Source organism: Glycine soja, chromosome 15 (genome assembly GCF_004193775.1).
Source record: "Glycine soja cultivar W05 chromosome 15, ASM419377v2, whole genome shotgun sequence".
NCBI classification, from domain to species: Eukaryota; Viridiplantae; Streptophyta; class Magnoliopsida; order Fabales; family Fabaceae; genus Glycine; species Glycine soja.
Window position 1 is genome coordinate 49,907,228 of NC_041016.1, and position 19,276 is coordinate 49,926,503.

General features: G+C 28.3%; 2 pseudogenes; both read left to right on the plus strand.

Moving 5' to 3' along the window:
• The first annotated feature begins 12,927 nt into the window (after positions 1–12,927).
• Positions 12,928–13,296, plus strand: LOC114386263 (annotated as a pseudogene).
• Positions 13,297–13,691: 395 nt separating this feature from the next.
• On the plus strand, positions 13,692–14,826 carry LOC114386264 (annotated as a pseudogene).
• The last annotated feature ends 4,450 nt before the right edge of the window (positions 14,827–19,276 follow it).

The window sequence follows — 19,276 nt, forward strand, 5'->3', positions numbered from 1 at the left end:
AAAAACTAAAATTTATAAATAACTCATATTTTTGTTTTTTTATTAAAAAAATCAGTATTTTTAACACATTAAGGATGATATGACAATCATATAACTTATCATGTAGACTACTATTCTAATGTGGTAGTCACTTGAAGTGTTGCAAGTTCAAGACGTTTTTTGCAATTATAACAGTTATACTTATTGGTAGGATTAAAAACATTAAATAATTAATAGAAAAAAACTATAGGAATTAAAACTAGTCAAAAATTTATTTAAGGATTAAAAATAAAAATTACTAAAAATTGAGAAAGAAGACATATATATATTTTTATATTATTATTATTATTATAAATAAATATTTTATATTTTAAACTAAATTATAATTTTGGCCTCTTACAATTTTGAATTTATGATTTTGGTCTTTTTATTTTTAAATAAGACATCCGGTTTCTATATGTTGGTTCTTTCATTGTTAACCGTTAGTTAATTGTCGAAAATTAATGTTTGATTTTGATGTAACCTATTGATGCTTATGTGATACTTATGTTGGTGTAACATAATACTTGATAAAAGATTAAATAAAGTGAAAAATAAAAAAATTTCTTTGTAAGAATTAAAATCATCATCTTTATATAATCATAAAACAATAAATCATATGTCACTTGCTTTAGTTAATTTTTAAAAATAATATTTTTTACGTCCAAAGTTATTAATTTTTTCCAATTACAAAAATTTATAGATTAAAAAAAATTATTTAATGTATAAATGTTTTACTTTAAGTTTAAATCATTTTTCATAATTTTGTTTTAATAAGTTTACATATTTTAATTTTAATTTTACCAATTTATATTGAATTCCATAAATTTATATGTAAATTATTTACATAAATCATTTATATAACTTATACAAATTTTGTTAAATTGATTTTAATATTTAAATTATTTTTACTCAAATTATAAAAATCAATATAATTACATTAATTAATATGTAAATTGGTTTAGTAATTTCCATAAATTACATAAATTCAATTTAATATTTAAATTATTTTTTATTATATTTATAAATTAATAAAATTTAATATTTATTTTTCATAAAACTTACATATTAATATTTTCGTTTTAACCATAAAAATTTAATTCCAGTCATATAAATCAAGAAAGTTACATATGTAAATTTATTTTGATAAATAAATTATACTATTTTTTATTCTAATTATAAAAATTAATAAAGTTTTAGTATTTTATTTTATAGATTATTTAAATATGGGACCTAAGGTGCCTTTTAGCTTTGATATTAATAATTTATTTAAATGATTTACATATTAAATTATGAAATTAAATTATAAATTGGTAAAATAAAAATAAAAATATGTAAAGTATTATAAATACAATTATGTAAAATGATATAAAATAAAAGTAAAAAATAATTATGTATTAAATAGTTTTTTAATTTATAAATTTTTATAATTTAATAAAATTAATAACTCTTGATGCAATGATACATGAAAAATATTGTTTTCAAAATTAACTAAATTAAACAAGTAATATAATGATTTATTGTCTTGTCATTATATTATGTCATTGATTTAATTCTTACCAAGATATTTTCTATTGTTCACTTTATTTTATATTTTATCACATAAGTATCATGTGAGACCTAATATAGGAACATCAAAAATTTAATTTAGCTTATATTTTTTTATTAATGAGGCAAATAAATATAATAAATAATTATTCTTGTCAATGATTTAACCTTAATTTCAGCATCTCAATCACTTAATTAATTTAACTTATGTTTTAACATACTAAACATTTGACTCAATGAGTATATTTTGGTTGATAATACATTAATTTTTTTTTACTATATTCCATATTGAAGATTAATCTAATAGTCAATTAAAAGACTAAAACTTGTTGAAATGCCAAGAGTTCACACCAAAGAAACAAATTTCATTGTGTTGGTTAAAAAAATACTAAACACTCACTGGCATCATGTCTTAAAAAAATATTTAACTATTATTAATTTGAGCACGATCAAATCAGCAGCCCATTCTGAACAGTAGTAACACCCCAATTGTATTTTGAAAACTATTTCACAGATGAAATTAATTAAGTCATGTGAGAATTTCTTGATAAGAGGGAAAAGCACTAATTATTTACTAGTAAATTCAGAATTCAGTTCAGTGACATAAGCGTACTTTTGAATCAAAGTAAAAGAAGCTGGTAATCTGAACACCAGTACATAACATATTTAAGTGCACGATTATTGAAGTGTGAGTGCACTTGCAGCAGGGTCTGGTAGACAGAGTGGAGCTAGGTGCTGCAACCCTGCACGCCATGTAAGTAGGACAAATCTACCAAATCTTCTTTTTGAGGTAATCTATGATCTTATCCAACAAAGATTTTCTATAAAGGAATTATCAAATCCGAAGGATCATCCCTAGCTAATCATCGCCCCATCTTCCTTTGATCATGTATTTTTTTTTTTTCTAAAAAAGTGGGGCCTCGTTTCTATCTCATTTATTATAACAGACAGGTATTTAAGTTTTAAAAACTAGTTCTTGATAATGGTTATTTTTATTAAAAAATATAATTTATTACATTCTAATAAGATATTTATCTTTTAATTATATTTTTTCGTTTACAAGATTGAGAATCAAAGTTTTTCTTAAATTCAACTTAATTCTACTCATACTAAGGTAATATTAATTTTTGTATAATTAAAAGATATATATCCTACTAAAATCTACCATATCTTATTTAAATATTTCATTAAATAAGTAGGAGAATTAATATATATTATAAGAGAATTTAAAACTATTTAATAAATGATTAAATTAAAAACTCAAATTTGGAAGTCTATCTTTTAGTCCCTAAATTAAATATGCATTTTTTTAATCTTTTAAATTCATAAAATGGTTTTCTAGTCCCTCCTATGATAAAAATTTGTCATAAATTGTATATCCAAATTTGCAAAAAATCAATCAAGAGAGACTAAAAAAATTTGTCAATTTGATGGGCTAAACAAATGTAAATTTCAATTTGGGAGACTATAATAGATAAACCTAATGGATAAAAACATAAGTCGCGATTAAATAATATTTTTATTTTATGTATGTAAACTTCTTTTATTAATTTTTTGTAAGCACATTTATTTTCAAACTTTAAATTATTCTTCTTCTCACTCTTAGATCATGCGTATAAATAAATAACTGGTTTTAGTCAATTACTTGAGTAAAGTGTGTAGGTTTTTGTTATAAATTTCTTAGTATTTATGATTCCTAGATAATTAAGGAAAGACAATAAAGTAAATAAATAATGTTATATCACTACAAGAAATAATTAAATTCACAAGTGATTTTTTTAGCGACAATTAAAACATTTGGCAGCAATATTTGGTTGTTGTTGGAATAAGATTTTTCTTTTGTTAATAAGGTTAACTTTGCAAGAAAAACTATACTTATGCCAACGACAAAATTTGTCACTACACAAAGTAGTTTTCTATTCTAGTGACGTTCATTATTGCTGTGAAAAGTAATATTTAATGTCAATAACGTTCATTGTCGTTGCAAAAATTTACTTTTCTATGTCAATATGGTATTGTTGTTGGGAAAAATGTTTTTCTATGCGGATGTGCTTGTTGTTAATAATGAATGCCAATAATATTTATGGTCGCTGTGAGAAATTCTTTTTCTATACTGACAATGTTATTGTCTCCGGAAAAATATTACTTAATGCATCTATAACGATATATTTAGTGACACATTTTACTTTCATCACTAAATTTTAGTCACTAAAAATTAAAATTCTTTTAGTGAAAATTCAATCTGTATTAAATCATCAAGTTTTCCCTAATCTGTGCAAGTATTTTAAATTTAAATAAAATTTCTATATAAAAAAATAAAAGGAGCATTGTGTAGTTTTTAAATTAAAATAAAAATGTGAATAATTATAAAGCAAGAAAAAAAGATTTTATTAATAAAGTGTCATATTTTGAAAAATAAATTCAAATTAATATTGATTAAGAATATTCAAATTGGTATAATGTGTCAAGATTTCAAATTTTAATCATATTAAAATTGAAATTAAAATGATAAAAAATTAAATGTTCAAATCTTAGAGAACCTTAAAATTTAGAAGTGCAAAAATTATAATTTTAGAGTAAAGAGGATTTGTAAATGTAACTTTTATTTATTTTTTATTTTTACATTCTCTTCAGAACTAAAATTTTATTTTTCTTTATATGGAATATTCGATCTACTTTCTTAATTTGTTTTACTTTAAATATTATGTTTTATTACTATCGTTATTTTTTATTTGAAATAAAATTATCAGAATTTTTATATTATCATTTTATAGATTTTGTTCCTAATTGATCTTATCTCATCAAGTTTTTATTTTCGATTTTTTCTATCATTGTTGCACCTTCGGTGCCTGTGACTGCACTAGGCATGTTGTTGCAGTTGTTAGTTTTATGCGCCTTTGAACTGTATAGAGCACAACTCACGCCTAATTAAAAGCAACCATTTTTAATTAAAAATTACTTAGCTGAAATTCTAACTTGATAGAACTAAAAAATAGGATGTTGAACAAAAAAAAAAAAAAAACAAGGACGAGTGGATTCTTGTTATTTTATTTGATGTTTTTATCTTAATAATTTGTTTTATAAAATACTAAAAAAACTACAAAACATAAAAAAAAGATTAAAAAGGAAACTTCAAATTTTAATTAATTATTGGTGTTCTAAATATTTATACTGGGTGGATTATCTTCAATTGCAAAAAACAACGAGTATATACCTGATGATGACAGAGTTGAAGCTAATGCACATCAATAAGTAAATTTTGATTTTTTTTTAAGTTCTAGCACATATTTACTCTTCAATCTTTTATTAGTTAGTAACTAATATATTATATGGTATCCTGGATGCGATTTATGTGTGCCTACTAAATGCAGAAGTTTTAAATGGCCGAAGGATGATATCATGTGTGTTATGATAATGTGTCTACATGTTATTTGTGATTTCACTTTGCTTGATGGGGTGAGATCGTTTCTATATACATGGGAGGAGTGTGGTTAGGTACTGTCATTTGTCCTGGATTCTGGAAAATCCCAATATCTTCTAATATGCCACGCCGTTTGGGATATTATAAGATGTTGGGGTTGAAACTTATTAGTATTAGTGAGAAAGTTGGGGTGATTTTGGTTTTATGTGGGGGATTTTTTGGACTTTCTCAAACTTGTATAGTTACATGCACACCTTATGCTTATGCTTTTGTATTTTTGCCTATAAAAAAAAAAAAGTGTCTACATGTATTTGGTCCAAGAAAAAAGTGTCTACATGTATTTGGTTTAGGACTTGGGTACCAAAATCTGCTTGGGGGGTTTGATAGGCATTAATTATTAAATGTTTTTGGTCTTGTCTTGCTTGGTCCAGTGTGTTGTATTTTTTGGGATTATTTGGCTATATTAATAAATTTGGATGGTTAAAGTGACAAAGCTTTATTTCTATGTTCAACCCTTGTGCTGATTTTGGTTTTAAACAGTATCATATCTTGAAGGTTCTTGCTACATCCATGGGGGAATAGTTAATAATGGGTAGCTGAGGTTTTAAGCTTTTATAGCTGGTTAGGCAAGGGGCATTGGTTGTATCAAAATATTTTGTGATCTTTTAATTATCAGCAAATGCCTAAAAAAATAGACCTATATTCATAATACAAATTTACTTTGCTAATAAAAAAATCAATTAAACTAACTGACATTCTTTTTACAGGCATGAGACACAAAGAAGGCTCTGGATGTATTTTTTTGTGTTCAACTTGATCCGGAAAATAGTACTTGCTTGTATAGAGTTATTTTTTTTATTGTATTAAAAATAAGAAACAAATTAGTTTCTTTTAGAATATTTATTGTTTTTATTTTGAATCCTCACATTTAATTATTTAAAGCCACCTTTTCTGATTTGGTTTCATTTCATCTCTATTTGTCAATTATATATGTAACGTTTTGCTTTCATAATTATTTGTTCAAGTGATTTAATTAAATTACAAGAGAAATTAAATTGAAGTTAAGTGCTTAAATTAATTAATTAATTAAGCATGTGTTCTATGTGTATTAGTAGGTTTTGATGTGCTTGGGCTTAGATGGATGGACTTTTGATTTATGAGAGAGGTAGTTGTGCTTAGTAGAAGCCAAGGTATAGAGAGAGAAGCTAAAGAGTCACCAAAAAACCTCTCATAAACCCCTCATGAAACTTCTCACAAAAGAAAATCTCTCATTTCACTCACTGCTTTCCCTCCAAGAAAACCACCATTGGAGAAGCTTAAAGCTTTGGTGTTATACAAAAGGAAGCTTTTTTCCTTCCCTTTTAGTGTTTGTTGGTTGTCCATAGGTGAGGTAAATCCCATTCTTCATCTCATTGTGTTCATTCTCATATTTCCCCTATGAACACCCTTTAAAAATCCATGAAAGTGTTCATTTGTAAGGTTTTGACGTGTTTTCTGTTAGTTTTGGGGTTTGGGATGGTATGGATGATGTAGAACTATTGTAGGAGTGACGGAAAGCTTTCATTTTGAACCCAAAGTCTTTTCCTTTTTTCTTCTTCTTCATCCCAAAGTTAACTCATTGAGTTGATAGATAAGGGAAGCTCACCTCTTTCTTATTTTGAATGTTTTGAAATGTTATAAAATATTTTGTTGAAGCTTAAATCCGTTGTTGAATATTTTAGATTGAAAGAAACAATTTGGTTTTGATGAAAGATGATGTCTTGACTCTTAAAAATTGTAACTTTCTATAGTTTTGAATCATTATAACCGATTACATTATGTGATAATTGATTAAAATGAACTTCAGAGGTTGATTTTTGATTTTGGGGTGATTGTAATCGATTACATAGGTTTGTAATTGATTATTTCATGCCCAATGACTCTTTTGTTTACCTGAGCTCTATTGTAACCCATTACAATGAGTTGTAATCGATTATAATGGCCAAAACTTGGTTATAGAGTTTGAATTTGGAAAAATGGTCTTCATGAAAGTTGTAGCCCTAGATGTTAGCGAACTAATGACTTTGGTTTCACTTAAAATATTGTGTATAACTTTAGAAATAATTAAATTAGTGAACAATGATCAAGTTGTCGGTAATAAATAAAAGTTTCTTATGGATTGTAATTAGGCACAATATGCTTCTAAATTAGGCTTTTGGGAAAACATAAAAGTTGGAGATAATCCTCATAGCTTTCAAATGAGATAATAACCAACTTGATTGAGTTAGTATATATTTAATTATCATGTTGTTGTTGAAAATATTATATTGATGATGAGATAACTATGTTGATTGATGAATGGTTTGGGTTGTGTTAGTTGATTTCTTGATGATGATATGGGATGGGGTTAAGCTGATGTTGTTTTGTAATTTGCTAAGTAATCCAACTCCACGATTTTAACTTAATTTGCTCCACGATTTTAACTGAATTTGCTCCGTAATCCAGTCTAGATCCAACATTTTCTGGGAAAAATGATGTTGTTCCGATGAGTCCAGGGAACCCAAATAATAGAGGACCAAACTGTTCTCCATACTTTAGATTTACCTCTCCCCAACCAGAAACATTGATGTTGGAAAAAATGTTGATTCCAATCCAAGGGTTGAGCTAGAGACACCCCCACCCAATTGTAGCAATGGTTCCAAACTCTCTTAATTTTTATACTAACTATATGAGAGAGTCAAATGTCCTGATTACAATGATTAAAAAAAATTATACTAACTATTTGAAACAGGTACACATAAATTAAATTCAGTTTTTTTTTCTCAGCAAAAGAAATAGGTATATACTAGACATAAAAGGTGGCAGACAAGTTACACAGAGAAATGAAGCCAAAAACAATAGTCATTCTCCGCATAACTCGTTGACATGAGAGAGAGTAAAAAAACACAACCAAGCTCCAATGCTTCCCTCACATTTTGTTATTCCTCTTCTTAAACATAAGACCAAATTAAAAGTGTGATTAACAATTAATTTGTCAAAACAATCCACTCCAGGAAACCTTTTTCATATGAGTGGAATGTTTGCAATGAAATTGATCTCATTGGCTTTGCAAGCCCATATTTGTTGACCTCTTCTCATATGACACTTAATACTAGGTTGAAAAGGGTTTCACATGATAACGGATGGGAACGAGTATGTGGTTTCCATTCTTGCTTTCCAAAACTATTCTTGTACCTGTTTTCATCCTTGATAGGTATGAAATTTTTTTTCTCATTCCCGTTCACGTTGGATATCATGTATAACCGTACCCTATCCTATTCGTATCCGTCTTATAATTTTAAAAAATAATTTTTGAAAAAATAAATAAAAAATAAATGTTTAAACAAGTGAAGACAACTAAATATATTATTTATTTAAAGATTTAAGTTTTGAAAGAAATAATTTAAAAAATTGAACAAAAGCAAAAATTATTTTTTCAAAAAAATAAACAAAGTTAAAAAAATTAGATAAAATAAAGATAATTTAATAATTATATATGTCGGGACAAAGAACGAGACATATAGATATATATCCATACCTGTTTCTATTCTCGTTTAAAAAAATGGATATTATCCGTACTCATATCTCTTCTCGACCAAAGTATAGATTACTCATCAAAGTCAGAATGGGGGCAAAAGAATACCCATAAGTACCAATTTGTTGGTCTAAAAACGATATTTCATCTATTTTTTTTATTGAGTAATGGACGCTCATACTTGTTTTTGCTAGTCATTCTATATTGCTCTCGAGCTCCCTGCAGCTACATTAAATTTTTTGAACAGTGCAGATTATACCCTGGTATTTACGCATAAGCATATATACACAAAATATGTTTCCAATAATATTAAAGTATTTATAAGTTTCTTTTTTATATATATAATTTGGTTCAAGTCTTTTTTCATCTTCTTTTTTTTTTTTTACTTCTCCTTATTCCATTTAATTTATAATAAATGGAAGGAGAGAGGAGAGAGATACAAAGAGACTAATTTATAATAAATGTAAATTAAACACAACATAAAAAAATCAGAACTATTGGAAAAAGACAAGTATAAACCTCTTTTCTAATTTGCCTTTTTTCTTTCTATAAAAACAAATAGAAACGTAGTTTTCTAGCTTTTTTTCTTAAAATAAAAGTGTATATTAGAGGCATATATTAAAAAATGTGTGTTGGAATAACATCATATATTGATACTTTAACACATTAGATTTCAATACAATAATAATTAACAGTTTTCCAACGATCGAGTTTAATGATTAGTGCTACACACGAGGGTACGTAATTGTTTGGCCCGAACAATTTCACCATGCAAGCTGGAAAATTAGATAGTGGTAGGTCGGCATCATCAAGTGATATGGTGATTGGTGAGAGTTGGTATTGCTGCTATCTATAATGTACAAAGGAGGAGGTAGAAACGGTGGGTGATGATCCTGATCTTGAAAGTTAAGGTCTTAGCTTTAATGGATGAAGGGTGATTTTCATATGGTTGAGGAGTCCTTGCATATAAATATAGTCAAGTGTGTACTTGACATATATGTTTTGGGGTGCGTATCTTGAACCTTTGGAATAAGTTTGATAGTCCATCAGCCTCTGAAGTTAAGATCAAATCAGGTGGACAGTAACCTAATCTTGTGGAGTAATAATATAGTATCAATTCTTTTTCAACATCATAATCTTTAGCTCTGTGAATTTTTTGCTTGATATAGAATCCACATGTAAATGTAAGAGGATGATTGTGCAACATTGGACACAAATATTTTAAGCAAGAACAAACGAAGTAGTCTAAATAATGCTACGTCCCTTTACTTTGTTTGGTTGTGCACTTAATTAACACCCTTCTGTATTTTTTTTATTACATTCATTTCATGATTTTGTAGTATACTTTTTGTAAACACCACCGAATTATTTTTGTCTGGATAAAAATAAAGAGGAAAATAAAAGAGTAAAAGTAATACAAATAAAGAACAAAAATATTCATTTAAATAAATTTGTTTTGACTCAATAAAATCTAATATTTGATTTTGTTTTCTTTCGTATTCAGTTTGTAACTTAATTAATTCCAAAAATGTTGAATTAAAATTTTATGAGAAAATATATCAGGGATTTTAGAAAAAGCTAAAAATTTTACTTACATTTGGTGATTACATATAACTGATTTTGTACACACATCAGGAGAAATTTCTCCATACATAATTCCTCATTCTTTTATTTGGGAGTAGATTCACTCCCCAAAAAGATTTCTCGAATTGCTCATCAGGTGATTTCATCCCATTGCAAAAATCTAGGGATTCATTTGTGACTCACTCTCTCTCTCTCCTCCGCACTCACCTACACAACATACTATCATATATTACTTTGTCTTTCTTTTCTTTATTTTTTCTCACTTCTTTTCATTCTTACACCCTATTGAGTGTTTATTTATCCTCTTCATACTCTTTTTTCACTCTCACACACAAAAAGAAAAAAAAAATACATAATAGAAAAACTCACTCTTTTAATTTACTCTTGAACCCATGATTTTTAAAACTGGACCAAATTAGCCGTTCAACCAGTTGGATTAGGAAGTGGCCTAATGACCAAAGACCTTTTCAAAACTGGTGAGAACTGGTGCAGAAAATCAGGTTGAACTAGTACTTTTATAAAATTTTAAATTTAATGTAAAATATTTTAAAAAAATTAATAAAGATTATAAATAGGTATAAATTATTTTATCAATGATTATTATTAATTTTTCTTATAAAACATATTTTACTCTTTTATAATGATTTATAATTTTTTATTCTAAATGTAAACTTGTTTTTGTTAATGGATATTATTGTATTTTATTAGAATTTAAATTTAACTATTATGATATATTTTAGTGATTAGATTTTTATTTGTACTTTTAATGTTAAAAACCTAGAAAATAATGTTTTATTTTAGTTTTAGTGTTATAAAGTTATGATATTATATTTATTTGATACTAATTTGTGTATTATTTATTATTATGATTATTTTATTAACACTAATTTTACCACGAATCAACTACAATAGAACTAATGAACCTTGAATCAATGTTTTGACCGGTTTAATCATTGATTCAATTTTAAAAACATTACTTGAACCACATTCTCACGATCAATTCTTTCTCTCTATTTTAAAAAAATCTTATACACACTCTTTTAGCAACAAGTTGCCGGTCCATGTAATCCTGGACTCGATACCCTTAAGCAAGGTTTTAAATTCAAACCTTGTGAATGAAAATGTGGTTAGAAAGAGAGATATCACTAAAGATGATCACTCAGATTTTCCAACAAAAATTAGTTATCAACAAAATTGATAAATACTCTACAATAATGTTATGGTGATAAAAGAATACACACTCTTTTATATTTTGAAACTTATTGGAAATTAATAACAACAAACTATGGATCTTATGTTATTTGATTTAATAAACCTCTCTCATTTTGTAATTTTTAATAAATTTTAAGTAATAACACTATAACAAAGTGTTATTGGTAACATTTAAAAAATGTTACCAAATTAAATACAAATGTTACTAATAATATATTTTATGATATTTTATCAAATATTGTATTAGACCTATGCCGCTAAAGACTTTTTATAACATTTTTACATACAAATAGCAACATTTTAAAAAATGTTACCAATATGACATTTTGTAACATTTTTGCATATCAATAGTAACATTTTCAAAAGGTCGCCTATCTAACCTTTTGTAACATTTTTACATATTAATAACAACATTTTAAAAATGTTACTAGTTAATTATATTATAACATAAAGTTGCATAGCCAAAATAGAATTGATTTCATACAAGAAATATCATTATTACCAATGGACATATTTCGTTGGTAATGAAGTTTTACTTATGGATTTTCGATGAATAAAAATTCATCGGTAAAAAGGTCATAGCTAATAATTATTGGCAGACTTTTCTGTCTATAGGAATTACTGATGGATAAATCCATAGATAAATCCATCGGTAATTATCTACTTAATTTTTAGTTGGTAATTACTTACGATGTTTTTTTGTAAATTTCTAACAGATAAATTCATTAGTAGCAAATGTATTTTTTAATTTTTTATTTCCTATGTTTGTTTTTACATTATTTTTAATTTTTTTTATCAAACATGTAAAAAATGGATAGAAGAAATAAAAATAAGATACAAATACATTCAACTTAAGTTTGAATATGTGATAGCTTAAAGGATATATATATATATATATATATATATATATATATATATATATATATATATATATATATATATATATATGGATAAATTTTTAAAAAATTACAAAAATGGATAAACTATGATTCAAAAGATTTCAATGTGAAGAAATTGTACTTTAAAAGACAATTTCATTTTCTCAATTTGTTTTTAAAAATATTATAAAAATATTATGGTGGCTAAAAACCCACCACAAATTGCTTTTTTAGGTGCCATGATATGTGCATTTGTTTGTTTCTTATGTTGTGAAACAATTTGTGAAGATTTTTAACTACCAAAATGTTTTTTAAAAAATAAAAAATAACTAGAAAAATAAAATCTTCTTTTAAAGCATGATTTCCTTTGAAGCATGATTTATCCATTTTTTATTTTTTTTTAAAAATTATCCATTTGGTAATTTGTTAATACACCATTTGGTAATTTATTAATCCACGGTGGCATTTTTGTAATTAGGGGCAATATTTTTTGTTTTTACGTTGTGCATTCTAAGACGGTCGTACATAACCGTCTTAGAATTGTTGTCTATGGCATTTTTGTAATTAAGGGAAACTTAAACAAGACGTGTTTTGCTGAAGGAACCCTAATTAAGTCTATTGGTGGCTTGCTGTCGCGGTCATATGTGCAGCTGTGGGAGCTGTGGGAAACCCTGAAGGAAGCCATCAAGGTGAAAGACACAACATAAATTTTCTCTCTCTCTCTCTCTCTCTAACACGGAGTGATGGTTGTGCAGCTGTGGGAAACCCTGAAGGAAGCCATTGTAGCCTACAATGGCTTCTCTCCTTCCACCTTCTTCACGGTGCTAGCGCTTCTTTTTTCCATTTACTACGTCGTCACAGGTCTCTTTGGCTCCTCCGACGACCACCATCACCGCCACCGCCACGTCGAGGAGGAGGAGGAGGAGGAGGAGATGTCGCCTCTACGCCCCCCGGTTTAGCTCGACGAGATCACAGCGGAGGAGCTCAAGGCCTACGACAGCACCGATCTTGAGAAGCCCTTGCTCATGGCCATCAAGGCCCAGATCTATGATGTCTCCCAGAGCATGTTTACTGTCTCATAAAACCCACCCCTTTGTTCCAAATTGCATTTTTTTTTTCATTTTGATTGTCTACGCTCATTTTAGGTTTTGGGTATTTTATTTATTTATTTGTTTTGTGAATAGTCAATGCCTACCTTTCCTAGTTGGAGTTTTTTAGGTTATCCTTCTTGTTTTTGGTTTATATTGTCCGTCTTTTTTCTTTTTATCTTTTTTCCCATTTGTGCTATTTTGGGTGCCATTTTGTGTTGATGATCAATCTATAAATCTATATAAAACTTTTGAGTTACTTTTGTTTTTGTGAAGGTTAGTTTTTTTCTTTTTTCTTTTTTGCATGTGGCTCCTTTATGTTTTTTTTTCTTCTTCCTGTGGCAGAGAAGATAAGATGCTTCTCGTATTATTAAGGACCTGTTTGCTACATGGCTTTGGAATTGAGAAGAATTGATTTTGAACCATTCAAGGACATGTGTCTAAATTAAATTCAACTAAAAGGTAATAATGATAAAGTAGATAATAAATGTGAGTCTTGAGGCAAAAGTGAGTCTTGAGGCCTGATAATTTCGTGTTCGGCCAAAATGGAGCTGGTAACAACTAGGTTAAAGGGCGCTATACTGAGGGAGCTGAGCTTATTGATTTTGTTCTTGATGTTGTTCGAAAAGAAGCTGAGAACTATGACTGCTTGCAGGGTACTACTACTTAGTTAATTCAAGTTCTAAGTAAATTGATAAATTTATTGTCCATACATTCAGACATGTTATTGTTATGTCCTTTTGCACTAACAAAATTTTGATGTTGTTACTTAACTACTTTTCATGTTGTTCTCTAACTAGAGTAGTAGTTTCACCTTAGTTTATATGTAGTTCCTAAAGTACTTTTCATGATGTTCTCTAATTAGAATAGTGGTTTTACCTCAATAACATATATTTTATTTCGTGAATTAATAAAGTGAAGTTTTAATTTTGATTGAAAGATAACAGAAAAAGCAATTAAAGAAATATGTCTAAATTTGATCTATTTTAAAGGACAAAGTTTTGCTACAATTCTTTAAATACTTTTTTGTTTTGTTCCTCAATCAAAATTAGAGTTTTACTTGGTAACGTAAGTTAATATTTAATTGAACCTTTATTAGGGTAAAACTCTAATTCTGATAGGGAAACACTAGGAAGAAAGGAATGCATTCAGATTTTGTCTTTTTTATAAAGCTGTTGAATTATTTATGGTTTTATGTATATGAGAATTGTCTGTTTGATGATCATGACAGGGTTGCAAATTTTTCACTCACTGGGAGGAGGAACTGGGTCTGGAATGGGTACCTTGCTTATCTCAAAGATCAGAGAAGAGTATCCGGATAGGATGATGTTGACATTCTTAGTGTTCTTATCTCCAAAGGTCTCTGACACCGTGGTTGAATCCTACAATGCCACTCTCTCTGTTCATCAACTAGTTGATATTACTAATGAATGCATGGTCCTTGATAATGAGGCACTCTATGATATCTGTGTCTGTACACTCAAGCTCACAAATCCAAGTTGTAAGTATTGTCACCCCAAATGATTTATTATCTACAATAAAGTAGTAAACTGCACATGAAAGTTCACATTAATGAATAGCCAATGAAAATGCCAGAGTAGCAAAAGTGAGTCTTGAGGCAGCCAACTTTTAGTGATAAAGTAGGAAACTTATAAGTTGGTCTCATGAGGCAGGCTGCATCTCAGGATATTTTTTCTGTGATGATCTAGTATAGGATTTTTCTCTTCTGATACTTGTCATAGCATTGCCATTAAATTACATTATCCATTTTTTGTTACCTTTTTTTTTTCTTTGTAGTGATGGATGCTTGATATCTTATGAATGTATTTAGTTAATCAGTTAATTATGAGTCGTATCTTTGAAACAATTCCATGGACTATTTAATTTAAGTCTGAACAGTTAAATGTTTTTTAAATGTGTATTAATGTATTAATTTATTAATTTAATTTATACTATTATTTGTTTTGATTTGATTAATTTCATTCATTGAAATCAATTTAATTATACTTTCTAAGATGTATTTGTTTTCCTTTAACACTATCCTCCATTTGGGGATTTTTGGCAGATGATGGAAAATAATGAGATATTGTACCCTGAGAAAAGAATTGGCAACATTCCAGGTTGGTAGCCAATAGCCATCTTACATTGCTATTACCCTTGGCCTATATTTTCTGTCTCCTAGTTCTAACACTGGTAAATGTTTCTCTTAAATAATTATCTCGTCATTTGCTTGATCAACTCTCCTGCTGGTAGTTCCTTATTCAGTTGTTTTAATTTTTCTTGTAATGGTAGGTATTGATGTTGGATATCAGTTCTATTCTCGTGCTGAAATGGTTGCAGTTGGCTTTCATAGCCACTGGTTAAATGACATTAATTATATGGGCCAGAGCTATGCCAAAGCGATAATGAAATTTCTTGCTATGTTGTATTTATGTATTTGTTATCTACTTTGGAATATTATAATCATGCATGATTTGGTTTCATATCGCAAGACTTAAATTGTGATCTAGTGGTTTTTATTTTTCATTTAACAAACATCTATTTTGAGGCATTGCTGAAATTATTGAAGTCCATGATACTCTGCTGCTAGGTTAACTTTTGAAAATGTTGTTTTCAACGAAGCACAACCACTTGAAAAAAGTAAATGTGTTTGTCATAATCCTGTTAGACATGCATCAATATTAGAGTCTCTAGCTTTGTTTGAGTAAGCATTTTTAGGAGAAGATATGCCCGTTTCGACTACAAATTTGGTTGATGACCCCCCTGTTCCACCCACAGGCAAGTTTAATAAGGGGTTTGCAATATATATATATATATATATATAGTGATATAATTAGATTTAATTTTTCATTCAATCATTGATTTTCATGGGTTTGAATTTGGAAAGTCTTTTTGCATATGTAAGGATAAGGCTACGTACAATGATCTTTTCACGTACCTTTGCATAGTAAGGAGCTCTTTCGGGCAAATGGGTATTTTTTTTATTAATTCAATCATCGATTGAAGGTTGTTGAAGTTGTTATAATTAAAATTTGTTATTGTTGGTTTTTGTTTTAGGAGAAAGAAAACCTTATTATGAAATTAAATGATTCTATTCAATTGTAAGTAGACAAACTTGATAAGTTGAAATTGATGATGATGCTTTTGGTTACCGTCAATGTGCAGTGCCTTGCTTAAAGCTACTAGAGAGCCAACAAAAAAAAATTAAAAAAGCCCACCAAAAACAGAAAACCAAAAATTAGATTTTAAAACGGTTATAGTAATGACCGTTTTAGAATGTTAGACATATTAAGATGGTTATTCAAATGTCTTAGAAGGTTAGACATACTAAGTCGGTTATTTTTATAACCGTTGTAGAAAGACAACTACACTAAGGATTTGTCCAATAACCGTCTTAATATATATAACTTTCTAAGACGGTTATCCCAATAACCATCTTAGATTCTCAACTACACTAACAACATTCTAAGACGATTATTAGTATTTCTAACCTTTTTAAGACGATTATTGGAATAACTGTCTTAAAAAGCCAATATACTAAGACAATCCCAAAACTGTCGTCGTATATGTTTTGCCATTTTACGACATACTTTTTTACGAAGGTTCAAAACCGTCGTAGAAGGCCAATAGAACTGACTTAGAAAACACTAATTCTAGTAGTGATAATAACATAAATATCTGGATTTTTTTAAACTTTATTATAACTATCATTAACCAATTTGATATCTAACTTCTAAAATCATTATTTTTTATTTATTTTAGTTTCAAATACTATTTATGCATCCAAAATGATGAATACACTAATATTCATATTAAACAAAAAAAGTCAACCTTTATATATATTACATTTTAATATTAAAAATCTATGCACTAATTCCCAATACATGAAAAGATGTCCAAAAGTACCTTCTTAACATTAATAACACATAAAAATGAACATTAGAAAACTTTAAAATGTAAGGAAGATATAAATCAAATGATATTATTAATAATACTTTAATTTTATTATAATTTTTTTATTTTCTCTTCTTTTTAATTTTCTATTACCTAATACTAAATTAAGCACACTCTAAATGATAGGTGTGACATCCTCTACTTAAATATACACATTTATATAATAAAATACAAGAAAATGCAGAATTACATAAAATGATTTATTCAATAAACAAAAAAGAGTTCATGTGGATAAAAGATTTCACGTTCACATTAATCACCAAATTAAAAATGTATCAATTAAGGGTATGAAAACATTTCCGGCTCAAAACAAAGTCATTCAAGATTACAAAAGAACTCAAGTTAAGTAGCAAAATAAAATAAAGTAAAATAACATGTTTTGAATATCATGCAATTAAAACAGAAACTCATGTTCCAATGTCACATCCTATTAGAGCATTGTGTCCCGATGTCTTCTAACACAGGGTTCCTTAAAGCAATCCACCTAACCATCTGCTCCCACGAACACAAAGTTCAAGATGATCACATGATCCAAACACAAACAACACACAGGGAGTGAGTTATCATATTCCTAAACAGGTAGAGATAAGAAAAATCACACACATATAATATAGGTATAACAAGCTCAACTTAGCACAATTCGCATCATTTTACCACTCATTGCGTAACATCGCTTGTCCCAAGGATTTAATAACAAAATCACATTTCACACCTTCACATTAATCACATGTTCAGAACAACACATCTGAAGTACAACACAACATCTCAGACTCACAATTCATTACCCACCATCACGTAACAAGTTACAATGATCATTACACAAATGTTATGCAACAAATACACTAAGATTCAATTCTCTATGCAATGTGGTATGATGTCAGTAAAAAATCTCGTCTGGCACCTAAGAGTACATGACAAGACAAACCATACATTGATAAGTCAAGTTACTCTCATTAGGTAAAATCATAGGGAGACTAATCAAGGTCACGTTGTTTTGCAAGAATGCTCCAACCATGTGTGATTGACATAGACTTAAAGGAGAACTTAAACTGGATGTGTTTATTCCTAAGGCCTAGACTCCGAAGAGTCTGTTAGGACCCCTCCCTCCTGATTTAGGTTCGACCTAAAAAATATTTTAACACTCAAACTCTATCTATGAACTACAGAAAACACACGAAACCTCTATTGTTCTCAAAATAATTTTAACTTATCGCATCTCAAAGTGATTAAATTGGTCGGGTTCCCATAGTGAATCCCATTAGAATACTCGTCGCGCATTAACTCGCCGTCTTTAAAGGGTCTTACAGTTGTGTAATTGTATGGTTCATAGTTCACAACTCAATGCCTACAAATCTCAATACACGTGTATCTTACAATTTAACACATACTCAATTTATCACTTACACTATTTCAATCACAATTTCATAATCCCAATATAAAAATTTATCATGCCTCATGAATCATATACACATCACACAGTAGTAATATTTGCATGACATAACACACACACACACACACACACACACACACACACACTTAAAATCCCAATTTCTAAGGTTTACACTCAACACAAGAACACATCAATTTCACAACAATTTCGTATCGGAACATCAATTGAGCTATCAAACATATATAATTCACATTTATAATTGTAAAGATAGAATCAAAATTCAAAATTGCAGAAGCACTCCAAAACTCATCCCAATTAATCATCGATCCCTACACATTTTCTCACTATTTCTCAATTGTGAATATCTCATCCCTTACCTCTAAGCGGGTTCACGTGTGTTGTCCGACAGTGATAATGACATCTCTAGCGGAACTCTAAGATTCCTCAAGATTTTTCTCTAGTTTCTCTACTAGGGTTTCCAAACATTAAAGAGAAGAAGAAGGGATTGGAGCCTCAATTTCATTGTCTCCATGCCAGGAGAATTTCTCTCTCTATAGATATTATTTCATAAATCCCAACGGTGTAAATATGAGACAGTGAATTCTTAAGGTGGTGTCCAAATTTCAAGAT